The following is an 11,021-nucleotide window of genomic DNA, read 5'->3' on the forward strand; positions in this document are numbered from 1 at the left end:
CAGAATAAATGCCTAAAAATTACAAAAGCTGAACAGGTCTAGAAATGCTTCTTGCTATAAAGAGAACTGACAGATGCTGAGCGGGGTGGAGTGAGCGGCAGTCACCCCTCTTGCTAAGCAGTCCCCTGGCACTGTGAGTGGGTCGGGACAAGCACGGGAGTTCTGTGCTCACAGGGAGGGGCAGGGTGTGCCACAGACTGCCGCTTCTCACAGCTTCCTCTAGGAGCCAGCCCTGTGTGGGGCTGCACCTGCACGGCTTCCCTGCTCAGCTGTGTGAACTTGGTGAGCAGTCCCGTCCCTAGTAACGAGCTTCTTCCTCTAGTACAGGGTGTCGGGGGATGCAGGTACCATTGTGTCCCAGCCCCTCAAGGCTGCTCACTACCAGCTGAACCTGCAGTTAACAGAGTTGCACCACCCTAGCCCACTCCAGAGGTGTGGGAGCCCAGGGGCGCTCAGTAAAAGGGACCTCAGTAAAAGGCAGCTCCACCCCAAGTGTGAACGTGCTGAGTAGGGCCAGCAGCAGCTGAGCTAGCTCCAGAAGTTTCCCCAAGGGCTGCCAGACGTGGTGGGAGGGGCTGTCACCAGAGGGCCCATGAGGCTTTCCCCGAGGAGAGCCAGCTCTGTCAGCAGATGGCGCTGGCCACAGCCTCCAGACCTTCACCACACACGTGTTGTCTATGGCATAGGTCCCCAGCACAAGGGAGACAAAGGAGGGCACTGCAGCCAGTCAGGGTCCAGCCCTCATCACAGGCCACACCGACCTGCGGGGGCCCGGGAGAGTCAAAGTTTCCGCCCTGATTTCCCCTCTGCTCTCAGCAGTCCCAGCGTGGCGGACACAATGTCCAGCTCCAGGCTCCCGGAAGGAGCCCAGTGTCCAGTGCTAAACACACATGCGGTTTTTGTGACGACAACGAGGGCCACAGACATCAACACCAACGCCTACCCTGCCCCCCAAATCAAACCTTGCAGCCTTCCCCAACCCACTAATGCAGCTCCATGCTCCCAGGCTCAAGGGCACCACCCCACTCCCACACCTATGCAGCAACCCCACAGACCCTTCCTCAGATCCCAGTGCAACCTGGGCTCTTGTCTGTCTCCCTGGCCCTGGCTCTGTCCCCGTGTCTTAGTTCGGTAGCCCTAGAATCCTCAGAGGCTCCCAGCCCCCTCCACCTTCATCTTTTCAGCATGGTCTCCTACCCTTCTGCTCTATCGCTCCCTTGCAGGCATACTTGTAGTATCTTGTAGTACTCTGTGAGGGACTTAAAGTTCAAGTCTGTTCTCCCCACAGCTGCACAAGCTTCAGGAGGCTGGTGGAGGCCCACAGGGTTTATCTGCCAGGCACCTGCCACAGGCAGCCTGTCACACATTGGTCCACTTAGCAGGCACACCCAAGGCAGCCTCCAGGCTGGAGGAAGGCTCTATCCAGGCCACAGTGGCGCCCTTCCAGAGCCAGTCTGAGTTTACCAAAAGTGGGCTCCTTGGGGTTTCCTTTCCAGAGGCTCCCAGTGGTTCATGCAAAGCTACAACTGCAAGCAGTAGGCACATCCACACCCCAGCCTGCCTCCAGTGTCTGGACCTAGGGGTGCCTCAAACTCTCCAAGCTTGCCTTGGGCTAGCGCAAACTGTCCTCAACCCTCAGTCCTAGCACAGGGCTCAGGGCTGGGACAGCTCTGGGTGTCTGAGTCCAAAGGGGTCCCTGGCCCTGAGCTAGCTCCCAGGAGATTTGGTCAATCCATGGACCCCACCAATAGCTGCCCAGGCGCCGCCTGTTGCTGTTCGCCTCATGTGTGCACATTCACCATAAAGGGGTGCAGGCACCCAGAAGCATTTCCAATCTGGACAGCAGCATAAACCAGCCCCGCCCCCAAGAATGCACATCCGGGCTCTGCAGGAGCAAGAAAAGCTGCCCATGGCCATGACGCATGGCGTTGGTAGCACCATCACAAAGAAAAGCTGCACAGAACAGACACAGGCCTGGGTGCCCACCACACTCCCCAGGCCTGTTCACCTGCTCTGCAGGGCCCAAGATCCTGTGCTCCTTGGCCTTGCCCTCCAGGCCTGGGGCGTGGCAACACAGTGCTGGATGCTGGCTTCCTTGTGGACCACACACTGGGCAGGCTGACCTCAGGGCCTCGGCCATGGCCACCTGTGGGTGCTGAGACCCTTAGCTTGCAGCCTGGAGCAGAGGGAGGCCAGCTCAAACAGGACATGCCAGGGGACCTCCCACCTTGTTCTACCCCAGTGGGCCTGATTTGATTCTTTGGGGTCTGAGGCAAGAGCTGGGAAACCCTGAGGCAAGATGGAAAAGAGATGTTGGCCTAAATGACAGGTCTCTGGATCCCCACTTCACTCTGCCATGGGTTGGTTGTGTGACATTAAGTGAGCTACTCAGTTGGCACCCACATGGAATGCAGGCAGTGTCAATGACAGCTTAACCCACTACACCACAGCACTGGCCTCCACAATGTTGACCTCCACATTAACTCATTTATTAAACAAAACCAAAAACTTTACACCGTAAAATCCAAGTGTCATGTTCCCCTTGGTCCACTCTCAGTCTACCTCCACGGCCTCATCTACACACCTCCATTCATGCGCCTTGGACTCCAGCCACAAAAGAATGGAGTCCACAATCCTTTATCCAAAGCTGTGGGGCCTCATGAGTTTTCAAAGGCAGATTGCATTTGGGTTTTGGAAGCGCAATCGGGAATGGCCAGGGAGCCCGTGCAAAGGAGTCTGGAGGTGCATCCGCCACCTGCAAACCGCCCGGGCCTGTGCACGCCCACACACGTGCGATCTGTGAAGAGTGTGACCACCGCGCATCAGTTCCGGTCAGGACTATCACTAGCCAAGTTACAGACACCGTCCGGTGTTCAGGCGTCTGACCTGTTGGGAGAGGGAGGAGAGCTGCTCTCCACCCTTGTCTTCTGCAGCTCCCTACTCTGGCTCCTTCTTCCCGGAAGAAAATTCTGCACCTTCCAGGGCTGAATTCCTGTTTAGGCGCCAAAGAGCATTGAAATTATCCCAGGCTAAATAAAAACAGACGAACTTGGGTAAGCAGCGATCACTCTCACTGGAATGAGAACTCTCCAGGGAGCGTAACATAAAGACACCTCCTCTCGCTGGGTCTCAGTTTCCTGTGACTAATACACAGATGTTTTGAAATCTTTCTGTGATTGTCAAAAACAGTTTCATTCTAAACTCAGTTATTTGTTGAAGGAATAAGTGAATGATTGAAGATTGGGCGGGGGGGACGGTGGGTGGTCTCTGTTCAGAACTTCCTCCGAGGAGGAAGCGCCCTCATGCCTTGTCTCGGGTGTCTAGATAATCCACTCACCCCATCTCCTCTAAGGGTATGGGATGCTCAGGGCTTGCACACAGTTATTCTAGGGCCCTGAGGGCTTAAAACGCCCCCTTGCTGTCCTGGCCACAGCGTCACCAATTATCGCGAGAACCCAAAGATGCAGGAGCTAAGGAGGAGGTTCTGGGAACCCAGTGAGCACCCCACACGAGGCTGCCCAGCAGACCAAGTTAAGGGGGACACAGAATTTTCCCCTCTGCCCAGGACCTTGCGCTTGGTGCCAACGTGAATGTCACTAGGATGCCACCTAGTGGCCAGGTGCGTAACTGTCTCCCGCAAGGGAGCTTTCCTGGGTTTGGATTCTTAGGTCACCCAGGGGTGTCAAATTAGAACTTTTCCACTGCATCCCCCACCCACTGCCTCCGCCCGGCCACAACCACCCATGGGGAAGGACAGCCGAGGCTCCAGGCTAAATGATTTTCCAAGCCTCACAGTTAGAGAGGTGTAGCCAGGAGTCACCCCCACCCCCCACCCCACAGGGTACCTCAGCATAGCCTGGGGGTTGATTACGTTCAAAGGGCACCAGCGGCTGCGCAATCCCCCCCACATCCCTCCTCAGAACCTACTCATAGTCCAGAGGCGGGGCTGGAAAGAGGGGACTGCAGGTGCGGTGGGTACTCAAAACTCAGCCCGAGAGATCCTGGCACCTACGACCCATCACCTGTCGCCCTAAACCTCAATCCTGAACAATTCCAGTGGGGCCTGGAGAATGACTGCGTCCTTGCCCCTTCACTTTGTTCCTTTCTTCAGCAGAATAAGACTAGGACATGAGGAAAATGTCTTCGGCCCTAGTGTCGACAGAGTGAGCGATGCTCTCGCTCCAGGCCTCTCTCCACGGGCACAGCAAGCGACCTCTTCCGCGCCCAGATCGGTCCCACGGGCGTTCAAGACGCGACCATGGTCACACATGGGACGGGAGGGAGCGTGGTGTCTTGAAACCCGGCACATAATCCCAAAGCGCTCTGCCTCCTGGACCTCCGCCAACGGGGCTCCCTTCCCACCGCACACTACAGCCGTGCGTCCCAGCGCTTTCCCAAATCACCATCGTCCCTGCCCGTTCTCTCCCCAACCGCCCGTGCCTGCAGTCCCAAACAGCGCGCTTAGCCAGTCGCCGAATGAGCAGAGGGTCTCTGGAGACCTCCATCCCAGCTCCTCTTCCATAGGAGAAACTGGGACTGAATGGGGGAAATCGCATCCGCACACGTTCCCGTCGCGGGCCCTTCCCCGGCCTCACACCCTCGTACTGTACCTCGCACCTCGCACCCTCCTCCTCGGACCAGGACTCAGGCACCTGCGAGACCCAGGAAGAGGAGCAACAACAGCTGCCACATCCTCCCATAGCTGCCGCTGTCCATCAGGGTGACCGGAGGAGTCTTCGTCCTGCCACCCAGACCTGGAGGACGCTCGCAGTCTGGGCCGCCGGGCCCGGTGTCCGGCAGAAGGAAGGACCGACTTGCTGAGCGGGTGCCTGGACCCGGGGCTCAGGACTGGGTTCTGTGCGCTGCGGATGCGCGCCCAACCGACTTCTTCGTGCTCCAACCCGGAGTAAATTGGTACAGCACTCACTTGCACCGAAGCGCACCTAGACGCGCCAGAGGCAGAACCTGTGCGGGGTGTGGGTATCCCACGCCCGGGGCCAAGAGATCACACCACCACAGTCACATCTTATGATCTGATCCGATCAGATTAAATCTTTTTTCGTTTTTTGTTATTATTATAATTTTATGATACAGTTTCATATCCCTGGGATTTCCCTTACTCCCTTCCCAAGTCTTCCTCCAACCCCACTGAGTTTTCCCATGTCATTACAACAGCATAGTTCCCCATAAACAGTCATATGTCCGTCATCGTGGTCATGGACAATGGCAGAGAGTCCAGCAGCCCATTGTCAAGACACATCCAGCAGTTTCACTGGGAGTCCATCCTTGATCTGGAAGTAAAGGTGTCAGTCTCCACCATACAGTCACTATACATCCCCCCAAATGAGAAGCCACAAGACAAAATCAACAACAGGAAGAACAGGAATCAGCAACTCCGTGAAGTTAAACACATGCCACTAAATATGATAGTCTCAGTTACACAGTTACTATACATTCCTTTAAATCGAAAGCCATAAAACAAAATCAACAGCAGGAAGAAAAAAATTTTTACGTCATGAAGTTAAATAACATGCTGAGTAATTAATGTGTCACTGATGAAATGAAGCCAATCTGTTCCTCCACTTAGAAGTGACACCCATGGCCAGCCTTCACACTTCCTCTTCCAAGGCAAGCCCACGGCCATTCCCAAGTTCAAAGGGTGAGCTCAAGAGAAAGAGCAGCAAATACCATGAGACTGCAGAATTCACCTGCTGTGGTTCCATGGTCTGTCTGTGGAATGCATGTGTCAGAGCTGGACCTCCTCGGTGGCTTAGATGGAGCAGTGACAGCATATACAGATGCACGTGGAGGATATGGCAGTTCACTGGAGCCTGCAGAGGACCCCTGGTACCATAACAGAGGACAGAGGATGGAACACATCAATCAACTACCCCAGCCAAATGTTGACAGTGAATAACTGAATGGAGACCCTAAGGTGGACTGTGTCAGCCAATGGATTCTGGAGATCTTTCATCATGATTGGAGTGACAAGATCGGCAACAATACAGAATTATTGAACTATCAGAATCACTTGAGCCGGGCCCTTGAAGCATGCCCCACATCAGACACCCTGGGATGGTTGGGAGGCTGGGTGTGGCTTCTCCCCTTTATCTCTCCCCTTCCTCCAGATATAGTAAGGGAAAAAGAGAATGTCAAAACAACGGCCACACCCACTTTCCTCTAGCCCTTGACCCTATGTAAAATGTATCAAAAATAAAATTTACACAATAATACCCCCTGCTGTGTGCTATAGGACTAATTCCAAGTTCGTTGACTGGATTTTGCGATTAAGGGACTTTTTTCTCCCTCCAAAAAATTTGAATTCTTATGAGGTCAAATTCATCACTTTTATTTCATGATTCTTAGATTCTTTGTAGTGCTTGGATGGCTTCTGTCTCACTAAGATCACACAGAAATTGTTCTTTTTAAAGTATTTATTTATTGACTTTAAAAGTAGAGTCAGTGAGCAAGAGAGAGATTTTTCCATCTGCTGGTTCACTCCCCAGGTGCCCACAACAGCCAAAACCAAGAGCTTCACTTGTGTCTCCCGTGTGAGCGACAGGCTTCCGCGCAGCATGTCAGCTGCTGTACTAACGGCCCGTCCCTAAAATGTTCCCTGTCCGAGAAGAAATCGGCTGTGGCCCAGAGGGAGTGTGGGGGGTGCTGGTTAGTTTGTTCTTCCTGGAGGCAGGACCCCAGAGACACGTGTAGGCTCATGGGCATGACGCAGGTAGCCAGGGGAGAGCCAGCAAGGGGGAAGGGGAACTGGGGAGGGAGGGAGGAATGCACATCGAAAGACGGAACATGGGCATCACACGTGTAGTAACAGCAGGCAGGTGAAAGCAGAGGGTGCCCAGACAGGCCTGTGTGGGTGGTGGTGGTGGGCGCCTCTGGACACTCCTTATAGTAAGCAGTTCATCTGCTGGAGGGAGATGGGGAGGTGAGCCATGGAGGTGAAAGGGGAAGGAGCGGGCATTGGAGGCAGCGGTGCCACACGGGCTGAACACAGGTTCCAGGGGCAGTCACCCACCCCTCCTGGGCATCCACCACGGCACTGTGGTGGCATGATGGAAGGCCTCTCCCCAGAGCTGCTCAAGAATTGCAAAAAACTGATGGCCACACGTGCTAAATTATTGCCTGCAGGTCTGACTCGCGTGGAAACAGTTATGAAATGAAATGAAACTCTGTGCAGCATGGTGGCGTGAGAAAGTGAGCGAGTTTGCAGAGCAGCTGGAGGCCCGTGGCCATCATTATGGTAGGTGTGAGTGTGTGCCTCTCGCTGGTGGCCACCCTGGGGGAGGGGGCTGGAGCGGGGCTGGCGGAGAAGTGGGCTGGAGCAGTCATGAGGAGATGCCCTGGGAGTGAACAAGCAGTGAGCAAGGGGCTGGACCTGAGCTAGGGTACACATCAGGCTGGCCCAGAAAGTGGCTGGGCCAGAAATGAGACACACATGGGCTGGAGATGAAAGGGAAGTGGCTGAAAGGCCCAGAGGTGACTGCTGATGACCAGAGCTTGCAAGCACAGTGATAGTGCCTGGAAGAAAAGAAGCAAAGGACCCTCCAAGCCAGCAAGCAGATGGAAAGTCTGGTCGCTGTGGAGCGGATCTTGCCCAGCTGTGCCAGCAGAGGGCACCAGTGCTTGGTCTGAGAGCCCTCTGTAAGGCAAAGCAGAGCGCTGGTGGCATAGGGAGGGGCGGGCTAGGGGCTGGGGACCGCAGTTGTCTGGACACTGGAGCCAGTCAGGCCCTCCGGGTGAAGCAGCTCAGGATTTGTGATCCAGTTGTATCGGGTGACACGTCTAGGGAGCAGTGCACAGCCCAGCTGGGAGACAGGGATCAAGACGAGTTTTTAATACATTTGTGTGTGTGCACATGTATACACACACGAACTCCAGACCAGCCGTGACCCAGGGTCCTCCACACGTGCCTTCCCTCCTCTTTCTCCCCAGAAAGTCCCTCAGTCTCTTGATTGTCTGTAGAACCACTGTGCCAGCCCCTCTCTCTTTCTTACCAAGCTTTGGTCTTTCTCTTTCCTGCCAACCTCTGACCAGCTCTCCTCCACCTTAACAGAGATTTCATTAAGAAAGCAGTCGGTATACAAGCTCCCCAGGGCGGGTTGGGGTAGGGTGGGAGATGTTGAGGCAGCCCCAGGCATGGGACCCTCAGACCTCTTCCTTGAAAGTGTGCCCCTGCCTTGAGTGGTCCCGCTGCGTGGCTCCACTGCGCAGCCAACAGGCGGGTCCGTGCCTGGCGCATGCTGCTCCTTCCGCGTGACACCCTTCTCGGCATCCTTCACCACCTAGCTCCTTCCAGGTCCCAGCTCAGAGGCACCTCCTTAGGCCAGCATTCCCTACGGCTCCCCAGTGCCCCCTCTCCTTGCCCAGGGGAGCTGGTATTTCTTTAATTCACTTATTTATTTGAAAGTCGGTGTGAGGGAGAGAGAGAGATCTTCCACCTGCTGGGTTACTTCCCAAATGCCTACACCAGCCAGAGCTGAGCTGGTCTGAAGCCATGAGCCAGGAGGTTCTTTTGGGTCCACCATGTGGAGGTAGGGGCTCAAGCACTTGGACCATCTTCTGCTCTTTTTCCAGGTGCAGGGAGCGGGATTAGAACTGGAACCACTAAGTGAAAAGCACTGAGCACTGGCTCGGAGAGCTGACATTTCCATGTGACCCTCACTCTCTGCAGCAGCCACGGCTCCCTTTGGCTCTCTTGGGGCGGATCTGCAGAGAACAGTCTCTGAGCCCAAGTACCATTTAGGAGACCCCCTCTGATGGGCATGGGAGGTCCCAGCCAAGGGCAGGTGCTAGCAGTGAGCACAGGTCCAAAGGGGTGACAGTAGTAACTATGATGGGGAAGGGAGGGGGAGGAAGTAGGAAAGCAGGAAGGGGGAGGGCCTTGGGAAGGCAGAGGCTTCCGCAGCAGGTGGCACAGGAGCCAGTACACAACTCCTGCCTCCAGCTCTGCCACGAAGCCCCCATTTTCACTTGGCGACAGCCTACCCAAGTGTCCTCGTCAGTACAATGATGACCGAAACTCTGAACCCACCAGGGGGAACACGAGGCCAAAAGAAACAACCAATGTGCAAATGCCTTCTGTCTCATGGCATGAAAGGACTCGTGACATGAAGTGAGCACAGCAGGCCAGGGCATGGCGGGCTGATCAGATGGCAGTCTCTCCCTGCCACCACCACCAAGGCCCATGCACTGAGCAGGTGTCACCCAGACCACCGATTTGGAACCAAAGAACCCATAGACATGCTCCCAGTCCACATCAGTGCTTGGGAGGCCAAGGGCCAGCTGCGGCACAGGGCCCCAGGGCAGGCAGGCTGGCCCGGGAGGAATGTGCCGTGGGCAGTGGATGGGTGGGGGGACGCTGCTAACCATCACCCCGGGTGAACCTCCCGCCTGCATCCTGTTAGTGGAGCAGGAAAGTCAGCCATATGAGCCCAGGAGTGGTGCGCTAACCGGGAACTGGATGAGAACAAGCCCTCTGCTCTCCGCAGGCCTGGTATCTCTGCCCCAGACGCAGGGCTGCTGCAAGCAGGCAGCTGAGGCCAGGGGTCCCCAGGGGGTAAAGGGAAGGGTCTAGATCCCGCACCCCAGGGTCTGGACCTCCCTGGGAATAGGTAAGGAGGCAGTGACTGGCACCTCATCATCCGTCCCTAGTTTTAAAGGACTTATTTTTTTTAACTTTGTGAGTTGGAGAGAACTCCCCTCCACTGGTTCACTCCTAATGCCCGCAGTGGCATCCTGGGGGCCAGGCTGAAGCTGGGGATCGGGCCTTGAACCCAGGTCTCTTCTGTGGGTAGCAGAGACTCCAATCCTGGGGCCGCCCCTGTATCGTCCCAGCATGTGGGTTAGCAGGAAGTCAGGGATTGGGTGGTGAGGCTGGAGCTGAGGTCTTCCAAGGCTGGCTTCTTAGCCGGCATCTGACCACCTGCCCCAGCAGCCTGCTCCTGTGGTGACAAAGCTGAGGCTCAGACACAGGACTTGAGCTGTGGGATTCAGAGCGCGAGGATCGCAGAGGCGACAGGGAGGGAGGAAACGAAGAGAGCCAGAACCTGGCACCACTTGGTGCTCTCAGCGCCCTCCGGCTGTGCCCACGCACGCTGTTCTAACAGCAAGGGGGACCTCAAGAGAAAGTGGCACAGCCATTTTGCAGCTTCCTCCCTGATGGTGCAGTCCCTCCCCCAGATAAAATACCGCTGCCCTGAGGTCACTTCAGCTGGTCTCTCACCCAGCTAAGGTGGTCATGAATGCAAGGGCTAGCAGGTGCACTGGGGCTCTCCCCAAGCACTGTGGCACCAGAGACCTGACCCCTGGACGAACTGGCAAGCTGGAGGTCTCCCCCAAGAAGGTAACATGGCAGTTCTCAAGGGATGCCATCAGTGCCCACAGCACTGAGCTGTTAGGGAAAGAGCAAGATGGCCCCCTGCCACGTGTGCTCTGCACGGGCAGTCCCCCAGGGCAGGCCCACCCAGAGGCCCAGGCCTGGGCTGCCCAAGTGGGGCTTGTTGCCTCCAGCACTGTGACCTAAGCAAGCCTGCCCACCTCCCTGCTCTCCCTTTCTCACTCAACTGCCTTTCTTTCTCTCTCTCTCTCTCTCTTATTTTTAGAAAAGAGTCATTTATTTTTATTTCTGTAGAAAGAGAAGGAGAGAGAGAGAGAAAGAGACATTCCATCATCTGGTTCAATCCCCATATACTGCAACAGCCAGAGCTAAGCCAATCTGAAGCCAGGGGCCAGGAGCTGCTTCCAGATCTCCCAGGTGGAAGCAGGGCTGCAAGAACTTGAGCCATGCTCTGCTGCTTTCCCAGGCCGTAAGCAGAGAATTGGATAGGAAATGAAACAGCCAGGACACAAACCAGAGCTCATACAGAAAGTTGGTGCTTGACGGCAGAGGATTAGCTTGCCATACCATCACACTGGCCCCAAATTTCTTTTCTTTTAAAAAGAAAACTTATTGAGCAGTTTATGTGAAAAGTAACACTATGAGAGAGAGAGAGAGAGTGTGTGTAATC

This window comes from Ochotona curzoniae, unplaced genomic scaffold, assembly GCF_017591425.1.
Source record: "Ochotona curzoniae isolate NIBS_2020 unplaced genomic scaffold, NIBS_Ocur_1.0 contig_291, whole genome shotgun sequence".
Lineage (NCBI taxonomy): Eukaryota > Metazoa > Chordata > Mammalia > Lagomorpha > Ochotonidae > Ochotona > Ochotona curzoniae.